The sequence below is a fragment of the Protopterus annectens genome, chromosome 4.part0 (genome assembly GCF_019279795.1).
Source record: "Protopterus annectens isolate FY-2018-M chromosome 4.part0, PAN1.0, whole genome shotgun sequence".
In the NCBI taxonomy this organism is placed as follows: domain Eukaryota; kingdom Metazoa; phylum Chordata; order Ceratodontiformes; family Protopteridae; genus Protopterus; species Protopterus annectens.
In genome coordinates, this window is record NC_056733.1 from 1,615,613,645 (window position 1) to 1,615,629,024 (window position 15,380).

The following is a 15,380-nucleotide window of genomic DNA, read 5'->3' on the forward strand; positions in this document are numbered from 1 at the left end:
GATAAAATAATGTAATCTGCAAATAGAGCCAATTTTTCTTAACTACCATATATCCTTGAATTTCTGAGTCCTTTATTTTCTTTGCCAATGGTTCTTAATATCACACAAACAACAAAGGGGAGAGAGGACACCCTTTCTTAGTTCCTCTGCTCAAGCAGAGATTATCAGAGAGGACCCCACCCACTTTAATATTTTCCGCCAATCCCTCATATATCCTCCTAATTAACCTTATAATTTTTTCAGGGAATGCTAATGCTTCCATTGTTCTGCTCAAAAGCCCCAGCTCACTCTGTCAAATGCATTCTCTACATCAAGACCTACCAACAACAGTGGCATTTTCCTACATTCTGCTTCCCTCTGGATCATCACTGTTCTATAATGTTGTCAAATGTTTGCAGCCCCTCCACAAAACCACATTGATCCATATCTATCAATTGTGGCATCACTTTTGCCAATACCTCTCAACCTCTTAGAGCAAGAAATCTGGGCAAAGCCATAACTAAAAGTGGGAAAAAGGCCCAAAAATAGGGATGATTTTTAAATATTAATCTTACAAACTTAGAAAGTTGATAGAATAACAGGTTTTACATTAGCATGAATTTTCTGAAGGGTATGATGTCTGAAACTCAAATGTCTGTCTTTATTTTCTGACTTCAATCTTTAATGAGATGCCACTAATTTGCTGGAAAACCACAATTTTATGAAAAATGGACCTCCTTTCATCATCCTTGCATATGATTTTTTCTTTTCTGTAATTTCCCTCGCCTCCTCTTCCTTAATTTTGTCCATCATATCACCCCAAGACACCACTGCTTCACTTTCTGGTTCACTCTGATTTATCATTTTCCATAGATATACATCCCACAACCCTCTGGATTGGAGAGTTGCATGCACTCCAATGCTGACACAGAAAACAGATATTTTTGGAACATGTACTCAGAGTCCTGAAAAGGTTCAACTGCCTTTTTACCATTCTTCTTCTTTTTGTCCTTCTCTTGCTTCCAACTGTTCCTTCAATTCCATCCTCCTTAGATGACTAATGACTTTCAGATTCCACTACCTTCTGCATATTCTCCTCTTACTTCCGCTCCTCACCATCACACTTACTCGCTGCCTTCATCTTCCTTCCAGTTTCTCCAAGCTGCCTATGGACTCAGAACGGAAACCAGAAGTGTAGCAACAAATAGCATTCCTGTGCACTCCAAAAACAGTAGGGGAAGTTTCCCAACTCCCTGGCCAAAATTTTACCCTAGTAGGAGAAATATGACCTTGGATCTCCAATGAAAAGATACTATAAGCCTAGTCAGACTAACCCAGTCAACAAAGGATAGATAGATAGATAGATAGATAGATAGATAGATAGACAGACAGATAGATAGATGCACAGATACTGACACTTTGCCCACCTAGTCTGTCTATTTTCCTGCCTCTGTTAAGCTACAATACTCTGCAAGGGTCCTGCGCTCCCAACAGATTTGTTTTTCCTCATGTGTTCTTGAGTTCAGCTACTGCTTTTGAGTTAGCGAGTCGTATTATCCTTACTATGTAAAATACTTCACATCACCTCCTCTGAGTTGTCTTCCATACTTTGCTTCTTCCCCTTGTTCATGAATATCCCCTCTCCCTCTAAAAAGGATGTCTTTCCTGAACTTTTAATTCCTTGAGGTGTTTAAATTATTTTGTCATACCTCTCCTCCCCTCAATATGTAAAGCTTCTGTAATCTATCTTCATTGTTTTTCTGATTTAGAGGAGCCTTTGTCACAGCTTACTATCTTTCTCTATGGAAACTATCTACAGCTAACAGTCTTAACAAATAAATGGTCTTCAGAACTATTCAGATTATTCTAGGTGTTGGTGTTCCCTTACCAATTGTTTGTACAAAGGTCGAGTAATGCACAATTTCCTACTTGTAGATCAGAGTGTATGTGATGTGTCTTTAAGAAGCCTATCGTGACTCAGTGTGGACATATAAATATCAGGCACATGCTATTCCTAGTGACATTTTGAGAGTGCAGCCAGAGAGTGAGCATGTATGATTGCAGTAGTTTGTATATAAGTTTACTTAAGTTAAAGTTAGTAAACTTCTATTGTGACGTGTTTGTATAAAATAAAGCTGCTTGAACAGAACCCACAAAGACTCTTATTGTGTCCAAAATAGGAGAGTGATATGGTGTCAAAACCAGGATCGCAGAGAATAATCCAAGCTATGAGGTGCAGAAATCACAGTAAAGGTAAACTAAGAGAAACAAGCATGAAAAAGAGACAGAAATGAATCAAAGGTAATGAGAATTCACATAACTACTTATTTTATAAAAAAAGACAAACTGGGGCATTACAAGGGCACAAACTGCATTATTAAACAAGTGGGAGGCACAAAAGGTTTATTAACTAAGGGAAATGTTTAAAATAAAGATATTTGATGAAGCGATTAACAAAAAACGAAAACAAGTATGTTTAAAGCAAGAGTACGTTTAAGGCAAGATGAGTATGTTTAAAGCAAAACAAGCATGTTTAAGGCAAAACGAGCGTGTTTAAGGCAAAATGGGCATGTCTAGAGTAAAACGAGCACAAGAAAAGTAGAATGGGCATGAAAAGAGATTAAATGGGCAAAACAAATGTAATAAGGGCAAAAAAATGCACATTAAGCATAAATAAAGCAAGGCGACTGCATGTTTTGGCATATCTACGACTTTGTATTGTATCAAGGGCATAACTAAAGTTATTCGAAGTATCTCAAAGTGTGTAAAAGTGGTTACAGTGTGTGCTTAATACTGTGCATGTATTCCAATGAGTTTGTGTGCAATGTGTAACTATTTCGTGAAGTACAAAGTATAGCCATTTCAAAAAGTTCCTTGTGTTGGGTGTGTCTATTCGCAAAGTGCCACCATTACAGAGTGCTTCTAATTCTAGTGCTGTTTGTTTTCCAAATGTGTGGGAGATTCATCAGGGCTGGATCAGAGAATGCCCTGTAGGTTAGACATAAACCCCCCACTCAGTAGTCTTTAGGAGCCTGAGTGTAGAGACGGTGCTTTGAGGCAGTCCTCACAGGACACATCACTTACACCCTGTATTCTTTTAGTGAGAAACCTCTGTGGCCACTCCAACTGTTGCAAATGCCTGACCATGTACATGACAAAGGGTGCACTGATTAAACTCAACATCTAAAGACAGAGAGTTTTACCAATCTTATATGAAAATAAAGAGAATGACTCAGTGCCATACGTTTATACCTCTCCATCATGTGACATTTCTGGATTATGCCTGCAAAATAAAAGTTTTAACTGGTGCATCCATTCTCTAAGTAGACAAGCTTGATCCTCTTTCAGTAGATAGGAGGGCTCCCAGGAAAACCTTTGCACTCTACATTAACAAACTCAGCTTTGGAAGATTTAAGCAGATGCTCAGGTTAGTTAAGTAATCCATGGTCATGGCAAAAAAATCTGCTCATTTACCCAATGACGAGGACTGAATCACAGAGTCATTCTGACATGGGTAATTGCGGACATCTTACATCCTCAAAAAGGCACAAACTGGTGCCAGACTCTTGGTGAGCATCTTAGGCACTAAGGACAGGCCAAATGGAAGAGAAGTAAACAGAAAACTGTTCTCACCTACCTTGAACCTCAGTTACCGCAGGTGGTCTTTGAGGATAAAAATGTCTAGGTAGGTACTTTTTAAATTTAGGGTGACAAAGAAGATTTCAGAAAAAGTAACAGGTGAAAGAACGAGTTTTTTTTAATTTGGTTATATTTAGGAATGTGTATAGCCTAGCAGCATCCAGGATGTGCCTTTGATGAACCAAGAGATGTCTGGAGTAAAACTGCTGTCTCACCTCCTCTCAAATGACTTTTCCACTCCACTCAATTACAATCAGTTGTTCTATCATCTCCATAGCAAGGTACACCTGGTCTCAAGGACTGCAAGGTTGTCCATAAAGGATGTAATAGCTCAGAAATGTAATCAGTAACCCAGAAAAATAATGTCCTTCACCAGGATGTCAGGGGTTGGGGGTCAATCAGTTTTCCTAGAATTGAGACAGTCTACACCCCCCTCACCCTAAAAAGCTGGAAAGTAGAAAGGAAACTGCCAAAAATTATAAGGAGGGGGTGCATATTCTGTATTGACTACAGGACCCTTAAGAGGCAGAAGACTTCCAAACCCTCCCCCCACCTTGCTGCCTTTCCTTGGCTTTGCAATTTTCCCATGTCTATTTCATCTCAAATTCATTCCTCTGTTTGATTTGCTGTACCTTTGTCTAATTTCTTCACAAAAGGCCACTGTACAGTTGCTGTACACTGGAAAATTATATTTCACCAACTCCACATTTTGTCCTTTTCTTCCAATTTCTCAAGCACCTTTTGTGAGGAATGATCAAAAAAAGCAGTTCATTACCCTACGGCAAATCTAAAAGTTGTACTTAAATGTCTCCAAGTAGAGGAAGCAATTTGAGGTGGGCATGTTTTCTGTATACAGTTCCATAGGCTGATGTTCTGTTGCAGGCATCAATAGTACTGTACTAACATTTAACAGCATGCTTGATCATTCTAATGACAGAGTTAGCTTGCACACACATCTTTTAAGATCATATCTGGGATATCTGTCATCTGATGCCACATCTTCAATTTCTTCGAGGATCTTATCTAAATATTTATTTGGCAACTGGTTGCACTGAAAGCCAAAATAGCAGGGATATAGACCTTTCTGCCAAAATAGTTTGGGATCCAATTGTCCTTTTCACTCAATTTATTTAGACTTGGTACTCACAGGAAATGCTGTAAATACAAATGCCAAAACTCCACAGCAGTGCATAAAAGAAAGCCAGTAAAGGTCCATACACCTGTAGGCAAAGACAAAGCTAAGCCAAACCAATATGGTATAATGTTTAATACAAAATTAACACACCAAATAAGCACTTTCGTTTCACCCACAGAAACTTCACCAGCAAGATGAAACTTTTGTTCATATAATAGTATTCCAAACTGGTTTCCCAATCACCACCCCCTTCTGGAATCTAAACTTGCTGTATCATCAAGAATTTAAATTTGGCTGAGGAACAAACTAAACGGTCTGTACAGGGCAATTGTGTCCTTGACCTGGTTTAGATCATATAAGTGCTCATATATTCTCTGTCTAAGACATCTCTCAGTCTTTTAGAGGCACACCTGTGGTGTCTATCAGTAGGAATAAACTTATCCAAGCTTGGTAAAAATAATTCACTATTACTGACCACCATCCAGCACTATGCACAATAGCCACATCTGAAAGTACCCTTATTGTTTTGATGGACACCACAATTGTGCCTCTAAAAGAATAGTGCAAATGGCATACTGTACCATCTGTTATGCATGCTATATAGGCAAGATGGAGAGATGTCTTAAAGAATATATGAGCACTTGTATGATCTAAACAGAGGGAAAGACACCAATGCCCTGTACAGACATCGTTTCAAGAAAGGGGCGGGGGGGTGATTAGGAAACCAGTTTGGAATATCAAGAGATGATATGTAAATATTTTTTGATGCCTGTGTAAACCCCGTTTTAAATGACCACCTTTCTATAGTTCCTGCCTTGAAACTGAAAGCAAACATTTTATAACATCTTTGTTGTCAAGTTTAGGAGATTCTATATACTTTTTTAAATAATATTTGTGTACATATATTTTTGTAAATATTTGTAAATAGTTTTACTAAACTGTGTTATACATATATGTTAAACAAGAGTACACAAGTTTCTGTGATGTTTCTTTAAATTTTCAAATGTTGTGCAATTAACTTACAGCCACTCACATTCAGGTTTTGATTATTTTAACAGTTTGTTTGTGACAATACACCATTCTGAAGAAATTTCCATGGCTGAAATGAAAGCGCTTATTTGGTGTGGATATTTTGTATTAAACTTTATACCATATTGGTTTGGCTTGGCTTTGTCTTCACACCATTACTGGCTTTCTTTTCTGCACTGCTGTGGGGTTTTGGCATTTTGATCTTTAGACCTGGTACCAGCTTAGGTCCTGTTGAAGCCTTCACTGAAAATACCATTAGTTAGACAATTTTTATTATTATTTTTTTTTTACACAGGCATTTAAATGCCCCTGGGACCTTATAATCTGTTTTAAGATTTCTTAAGCATACACAACTGGAAACTGGGCTGTGGGACACTGACTCAAAGGCTTCCTTCAGCATCCATATGACAGGCTCACTATAAGCTTTGGCTTATTCTTTCCCAAAAAGTCCCTGCAATGGTTTGAATATCTCCTTGAAGTCCCACTTAAAGTGCTTCTGCATGAGGCTCAATATATCACTATACAATACATCTGTTCTGGAATCTCAGGAAAATGTATTTCTATGAATCACTGGAATCATACACACTGGAAAAGAGATCTCAGCAGAATACATCAAACCTTCCCCTTCAAGCCCAGACTGTATAGAAATGGACAGAGGAAATTCATTTCTCTTCATTGCAGAAAGGGGCATCTACGTACAAATGTATCATAATTGTAAGCATTTCAGTAGATAACATTTGCAGTAAGCATGACTACTGAGACTTTGCTGCAAAATCTCCAACAGTTGACATGACTTTCAGAATTTAACATCCTTTTTCCCTCCAGGCAGATGTCTAACTGTAAGCAGACAGAAAGTCATTCTTAGCTTAAGGCCACTATCTTCCTGGAAACCTACTGGTCGGTCAAAACCTGTATCACAAAAGGTAGTTACAGCAAAGAAATTCAACAACTTTATGCGGCACTTTTTTCCATTTTACTCTACTACCTCAGAGTAGGTATAAACATATACAGTGGATAGAAAAAGTGTACACACCCCTGTTAAAATGCCTGGTTTTTGTGATATAAAAAATGAGACCACAATAAATAATTTCAAAACTTTTCCCACCTTTAATGTGACCTATAACCTGTACAATTCAATTGAAAAACAAACAAATCTGTTAGGGGAAAATCTAAAAAATAAAACATACAATAAGCTGGTTGCATAAATGTGCACACCCTTAAACTAATACTTTGCTGAAGCACCTTCTGATTTAATTACAACATTCAGTCTTCTTGGGTATACACCTGCCATCAATTAAAGAGCATCTGATTAACCCCAAATAAAGTTCAGCTGTCCCTGGTAAGATTTTCCTGACATTTACTCAGTTACATGGGTATGATTTATAAGGCAAATGACTACAACAGAGATATCCTCAAAAGAAAATCTGGAAGGGCAAAGGAGGAAGCTGTATATTTGGAGAAAAGGAATGCAGGAGCAGCTTTGAACCAAGAAGGGATTACTTCTGAAGACAATATTCAATTTTAATGCATCATAAGTTTGAAACTTCAAGCAAGTGACCTTAAAACTGATATCAACAGGAACTGATGAAGTAGTCATAGATTTGATAGAAAGGGTTTTAGGATGATAATGCAATCTCAAAACATTTGAGAGTAAATCAGTAAATTATATTTAGAGCTCTGGAAACACTGCTGGCAATAATATGGCCATTTTGAGCATAGGGAAAGATTGTTCCAGAGGAACACCCTATGTTTAAAGAAAACAATGAAGGTAATCTTGGTATACAAGGCTTGAATCTATGTTTTCCATAAAATAATTTTAAATCAAAGTCATTGTCCGGTTCATGGATCCTCCATGGGTAGGAATAAGAAGGGAGGGACCACTACAAAAAAAAAAAAATGGTTTCCCAGGAAAATAATTTCATATCACAGCTGCTGCTGGTTCAAATCGTTCCTGAATCAACCACTGAAGAATAACTGTGAGACGTCAAGGTGGAGTGGGATCTTGTATAGGACGTCTAAGCAGAAAGATTCCTTTCTTAAAAGCTTTGCATAACCTGGAAGTTGACAGGGAGGGTCAGTATTTTCCAGTAAGAAAATTGGACATAACAGCAAATTGTAAATTTATCATAGAAAAGTCTGGCCCCATCTTTAAGGACAGTCGACAGAGAGGTAGAGAAATCATGTGGTCAGTTTGGGGACATGGAGATAGACATGCTGGATTTTCGAAAGGTAAGATACAGATCCCGACTGGGATCCACAGTACAAGGGGATATTTCAGATGAGACTAGAGAAGGTGGAAGCACACTTGACAAGGCCAACAAGGGCAATGAGGATGACAGAGCTCTTCAACCTGCTAGCTTTCTGTAGAAACATGGAGAGCAACAGAAGCAGTGGATAAGCATACAGGAGGCCTGACGGCCAATCATGAAACAGTGCATCCCTCAGGGATTCCCCCAGAGGGGGAATCAGAGTGAAATATCTGCTTCATTTGTTGACTGGGCGAAGCAAATAGGTCATAACGAGGTTGGCCCCAACATCTGAAACTCAGATGCGCAATCACTATGATGGGAAGCAAATTCAGAATATACAGAACACTACTGACAAATATTTTATGTTCTATTTTATCACCTCAGAATCATCCTGTTAGACGTGAAGCTTTTGATAGCGTGATTTGTTTCTGTGTTATTTTTAAACACAGCAATGCTTGTATATTATATACCTAATCCCTGGGGCCAACTTATTTTTTTCTTTTTACCTCCTGTAATTAAGTGACACTTATGAGGAATCAAACTGGACATACTGAATCTGTCTACCTGAGCGTTGGATTTTCCAGTATATATGATGGTATTAGAAGCAGTCTGAAGATATCACCCATTCCAAGCCCTCATGTCCTCTGTGCACAAGGATAAGAACAGATTCTTCCTCATTTGTTGATATCCCCAAATACTGACAAGTTTGTCATTGTGTGCTGTGACATGCCCCAGAGTGAGTTTATCCTAAAGGAAGATTTTGTCTCTAGGACACTGTAACACAACCTGGTCTCCAGGTAAGACTCCATGTATTGGACCATCCTTCCCTGAAATGCCCCCCCCCACACACACACCACTCCAGTTGGGAAGTGTAAGGGTAACTGTGTGTGTGGGGGGGGGCAGCCAAGGTCCACTGGAGGATTCGCATTAAAAATCTTGCAAGAGAGACCAGTATTATGGCAGGCGACAAAGAACTGTGAGGTTGTAGGATTAACCTTGTTGGAGGGGATGGAAGTGACAACAAGTCCCACACTTGATCTCTTAATGATGTGATGCACTTAAGAAGCAACGATGCTATCTGGTTTGTGGCATTCAAAAGAAAGCTCAAGAATTCCAAATTCTGTGCAGGGGATAGATTTGATTTTATTAGATTTATGGCAATGTCCAGGGATTTGGAGTGTTTAAACAGGTAATGCCTGGCTGTAACAATTGATACTTGGTTGAGGCAGTAAGGGGGACAGTCATTCAGATGTAGAAACACCTGCAACCCTTTGAGCCTCAGGTGAGCAGCCACTACCGCCATGCATATGGAAAAACATCCTGGGGGCTGTGGTGAGTCTGAAGGGCAGTGCTCTGAACTGGTAGTGATAGTAACTGGCTTCCAGACAGAAGCGCAGATGTCTTCTGGAGCACCTATTTAATTTGATGTAATAGTATGTGCCCCCCAAAAAATAGAGTAGCTCCAAACATTCTTGCGCAGAACCTTTACCATCCAGAACTTTGACTTGTCTACATATACACTGTTTAGAGCCAAAAATAGGAAACAGGGAAATAATAATAATAACAGCAACCTCTGGATATTATGCTTAGTACCCAGGCATTGTTCTTAAGCTGGCCAAGGCATACAGGTGAGCCACAAAAAAGTCCTCAGACTGCCTCCATAGCTCAGCAGTCGGACAGCGCATTAGGAGCATTGATGAATTCTGTCAGAGAAAGTTTTCTGAAACCCTGGTTCTGCTTCTGGGGCACAAGCTCCAACACCTAGCCTCCAAGAAATGTCTGCATCCCAGAGCTGACAAGCAGATTCAGCAGGTGCATCCACGGAGTCAACAGTGTGAAATAGGCGAAAAGTCCAAGTGGGTCTGATTCCGAGATGCCAACACACTGTCTCACCTCCTGAGAGACCCTGCTGGTCAAGTAGGAAAGGGAGTAGAGATAAAACCCAAAGGGTATGTTGAAGCTCAGTATTGTGTTTATTTTTGGGGCTAGAGCATTGGTCTGCATGGATAATATATTTATCTTGTAGCCATGGATTGGCCAGAAAGACAGGATCCGTTCCACAAATCACTTCCATACAATCAATATCAACAACGTAGTGGCACAGTCAGATCTGGGGGGGGGGGGCACCTCAGAACCGAAGAAACACACAACTGCTATACTGTTCCGGATCCGAAAGCGCTGGATCTGGAGACAGCCCAGCTCTCCAAGGATGACCAACCATGCAAACATGGGTTCAGGGTCAGACAAAGGGAACACTTGAGCAGATCTGATTTGAAGGGGAAAAGGTAGGAACAGAAATGCCCCCCCCCCCCTTCTTTCTTTTCTTCTTTTTTTTTTTTTTTTTGCTTTTGCTGCCAAAACTCTCAACCTCATAACTTTAGTTGCTAGAGTAACAGGATTTGTTCTAGCCTGTATGTTTCTGAAAGATATAAAGTCTGGTAAATCAAATATATGTCACTACTTAGTGACCAATAATCTGCTCAAATTCACACATTTGAGAGGAACATTCTGCAAAAATCTGGACAGCCATGGGAAGGGACAGGGTGCAGAGCAATCTGTAGCTAAGCCATCGGATCCGAGGTGCGCTTTGGATCTGAAGAACACCACACCAGTCCAGAAGCTCCATATCCAAAGGAGCTGGAGCTAAGACTTGTCCAGGTCTTTGTGGGCACCTAGCATCCATCGGATCTTGATCAAAGTAAGTAAAAGGAGGAAGGATGGAAGGATGGTAGGATAGGTTGGAACCAACAGCAGGGGGAAATAAGGATCCAAAGGAGTTTGCCAAAAAGATCTATTCCAAGGGAGTTATCAATATGTTATGTCCCATAGGCACAATTAGAGAGAGTCTGATCCGAAAGCACAGAATCTGATGACCATAGGCAGAAAGAGTGGAAACCATCATAGGGGCTGAACCTGTTGGATCCAAGGACTTGGGATCTGATGGACGCCCTAGGAACTTTGGCTCTGAGGATTGGGTCTAAGCTCCTCTATCAATTATACTGTATACTTCTTCTGGTATGGGGGGGACGAGCCCCGAAGAACCCAAAAAAGAGCCCTGAAAATGTACAAACCCGAAGGACTTGTATTCTGTACCTTGGCAGATGAAGCAGCTCATCAACAACTCGGCTCTTTAGTCCTCTGGGCTAGTCATCAACAGAACCAACCTACATCCTGGATTAGTGAAACATATTCAAACAAACCAGGACCACACAAGCTGTCAGTAGTCTGCAACACATCTAAAGGTGCATCCTGTATCTGCGAGTCAAAGAAGCCAGCCATATGGCAGCCCTTTTCACTTCTGCTACAATCGTCAAACTCCCTGCCTTTCAGAAACACACAGTTCTCCGGTGCTGCCCTGCACCCCACTCTAACACACCAATGCAGTCCCATTTCTAGCGGGTGTATCCGCAGTCTGAAAGGCACAAAGTCTGAAACTTAAAACCTGTCATCACTTGGAGAGTCATGGGCTGCTGTTACTAAATTCAATGTCCCACATGTAAGCAGTACAGAGGTCTCCAGACCTTGCCCCTTCATTTTTAACAGCCACAAAACATACAGTCCACAGTGAATCAGATGCAAACCAAAGGACCAAAAGTACACCTCTATTAGTAATAGGGTCAAAAGCTTGACATTATTTAGTAAGCTCAGTCCACACCAATTGCCATAACAAAAAACCTGAAACTGCAAAACTAATGAGGAACAGACCAAAAAACAGGAGTTGGATAGTCATAACTGAATCGGACAGTGAAAGGCAGGTCTGGAAAGAAAACCTTCCAAGCAATCAAGCCAATAGACAACAGGCAAGCCCAGCATGTGTCTTCTTAGGACAAGAGTTGGAGATAACAACAAGGTCCTCAGAGAAGGAGAGACCAACTGCAACTACATGTAAAGACATATAAGACAAATATCTGTATACCCTGTGGAAACTGTATAGCCGAGACATACCACCTAGAAGGAAGAAGTATAAGAGGTTATCAACAGTAGAAGGCCTAGCACAAAAGATGGACAAAAGTATTTCCAGCCGCAAATGACCACTGAGGGAGGAAAGAAGCATCAAGAAATTAACAAAGCAAAGAAACTAGACAAATTTAGACTAAAATTTAAAAATAAACTTCTTACAGCTCAAAACCCAGAATCCCACGTCTGACCAGGATGGAGGCAAATGAGATCTGAGGAGTTAGAGAGACAGTGATGCATTATGGGAAGAGGCAAGAGCTCGACACTAGGATCCAAAGTCTGGAAGATGCAGCCGAGTCGGATCAGTAACTCATCAGTAAGGAAGAATGAAAAGGACATCTGATCACCAAATTTGGGGGTAGTGCTTATATATACAAGTGCTGTGTCAGCATGTGTGTTTTTTTAAAAGTGATTCCAATGTTCGTGCAAAATATTCTTTATGGATCCATTTTCTTAGTGGCCTCTAATGGACTTAAGAGATCACAAATGAGTCTGTCCTAGGATGCTACAATACTTGGCCTGGATGACATTCTATTCTGGCAGGAGCCAACAGACGGTACCAACCTTCTCAGGAGGAGAGATAAAAGAACCCAGATACCTGCACTCTGCAAAGAAGGCATCCTTAAAGGCAGACTTCATGGAAGAAATGACCCAAGGCTCCTCTTCCTTCTTGAAGAGTACTGATCAAAGTTGTTAAGTGAAGGTAGAGGTATAAGAGGCCAGCCTATGGAGGACTTCATCAACTGTGGGAAGCTATAGACAGGAAGGTCCCATTGCCCTTGTGAAAAGGAATTCTGGGCCCTCAAGCAATGGTTTCCCAGGACAGAGGACAAGGTAGACCATCCATGACTGCTGGCTTCAGAAAGGAGATGCCTGAGGGCTTATCAAGTGTGTTAATTGCAAGTAAATGAAAGGCAGGCACAGTGGTGGGGTGCATTAGAGTCCACAAAGTATATGCCAAGAGATGCACTTAACCTTGAGAAGTCTGAACAGGACCCAGCACTGCCGTCAGCTGTGCTTCCTGATGGTATGTTTAATGCACCCATGAGGACAAATGTACATCTAGCAAATGGGTTAAAACCATGGACTCATAATGGTACACGAATACCCACAGGAGTCTACCTTAGTTTGCATGCAAATCTTTATGATACAAGGGGAGGCTTAGAAAGAAAGCTCCTCTTTCCCTATGTACAAATTAAAATCATGTGCAAGGTACTGTAGTGAGTAAGTCTGGTGCAGCAATGTTCCAATCTCTCCAACGTGGGTAAGTCCAAAACTGTCCTGGGATGCAACCCTCTTTCCACAGCAAAGGCAGATGTGGGCTTAACCTTTAGCTAACTGAGGGCAAACTCGCAATGTACTACAAGTACAATATATCCTCATGGGTGGCCTTAGCATGAGGATATGTGATCAATGTCTGGTTTCCAGCTCCCTTACCTTGTCAGACCAGTTAGGCAGTAATCTGGAAATATGGCAGTACACTCTCCTCACAGTTTTGAAGCTAGCTGCCATTCTGAGGGAACTGAGGTAGGCCTCAAGATTTTGTTTCTATTTTTTTTTTTTTTTGTGGCTGTACTGAAGTGCTTGTACTTATGGCAGCACTTCTCAGACAAATATACTTCTGGTGAAAGGACCTGTCTCAATTTGCTGAGGTCAAGAATACCTGAAGGGTGTCAGAGATATTTTCAATTATGAACATCAGGAATCAAATCCAATCTCTGCGAGAGGCTTACGTTTCGGCCTGCAGTTAGTCTAATGACTGACATTATGGCATGTCAGCAGGATGAACACCTCATCATTCAACCACCAGAATGACAAATGCTTTACAAATGTGGATGTCACAAGAAGAAAACTCAAACGCTATCCTCTGCAGAAAATTTTCATAGCCACATCATGGCATTTTCAACTGAAAAGAAAAGCACACTATCAAAATTAAATTAAAGGAAGAGAAGTCAAACAGAAAGCATTCTGACTATTTAAATGAAAGAATTCTGTCAACATGGGGTCAATTTACCACATAACCCTGTATTATCACATAGCCACATTCTTAAATTCAGAATTTCAAACTTAAAAGTATTCCTGCTATTTCAGCCTGAATGATATGCAACTATAAATGAATCCAAACGGTTGGTGCTGCTCCAGCACAGAAAAAAAATCAATGAAGGTGAAACAAAGCACAGGACAATGTGGGAAGTTAAAGGAATCTGTATTAAGAACAGAGGATACATTTAAAATGTTCTGACATTCGCATTTCACAGATGTACACACAGTTCTGCCAAAAATGGGAGAATCCGAAGAAGCTTGCGTATAATTCTTAAACCTTCCTAAAGAATCCACAGGCAGCAACTTCTGAGAAAATAAAATAGGCTTGTAATTGATGAGAACATGATCTAAAGTTGATTTGTTTTAAGTAGTTTAACTTTCCACTGTCCAAGAACACACTTAGACAATAAAAGCAGTCCAGATGGAAATAGTTACTATTTCTACAGCCATAAAGAGAATCTGGCAGAATACAGACGTAAACTAACAGCTGTGTATATTTATTTAAATGAAATAAACAGGCAGGAGATTAAGGAACTCTTAACATAATGTGAAACTTGGTATAATGAACAAATAACAGCTATTTAATCATTTCCTTAAACATGACAATAAAATCTAAAAAGTGTACACAGTCTGGCTACACTAAAATCAGCCTGTAACACTGTACTCTACTCTGAAGCTCAGACTACTCCAATATACAAGCCAGTAGGGCATTCTTAAAAGGGATATGTCACAAGTGTTGAACAAGTGTGGAACACATTCGTGCAATGCATTTTGCTTGGTAGACAGCAGTCTTGAATATACTGGCCATACATACAGCAGCCACGGAATCAAGGAACACCACTACTGCATTTACCTCAAGCAGTACTTGCTGCATAGGAACAGTTTTATTGTAATGAGACACAGACAAGCTCATTTAGGTTTCCATGTACATTTGTTAATAAACTGTAAAGTGTGAAAGCCATTATAAAAAAAATTTCATTTGCCATTTCCAATTCACTAAAAAAGTTGATGATTTACCTAGCATTAGATACATCTAATTAAGTAGGTTACCAGTTAAAACTATCCCCACATACAGAGAATATATTCCAGGACACTGCTGCAGATAGACGTCTTCGGTAGCAAATGGTACTCTCAAACTGGCTGGTAATATAGCATTAAAAATTACTGCAAACCTTCCTTTGCTGTCCATGGGAAAGAACAGCATTTAAGTCAGACTCAGAGGATGCAGCCAAGTATAAAATGCAACCATACTGTCTGTGAAAATAAACCTTACAGCACAGAATGATGAACTTGCCAGGTAATACCTGAAAAAGAGCTACATCACCCAAATCTTAGATGTGAACAAGGCT

The 15,380-nt window shown here is 40.0% G+C and overlaps 1 protein-coding gene across 1 annotated transcript in view; it reads right to left on the reverse strand.

The window, feature by feature from the left end:
- Positions 1 to 14,178: 14,178 nt before the first annotated feature.
- Positions 14,179 to 15,380, reverse strand: part of RBM22 (RNA binding motif protein 22) — a 770,819-nt gene continuing 769,617 nt past the window's right edge. Inside the window, exon 11 of the mRNA XM_044069395.1 lies at positions 14,179 to 15,380. This exon is cut by the window's right edge and continues 262 nt beyond it. The gene's annotated coding sequence lies outside the window, so the exon portion shown is untranslated.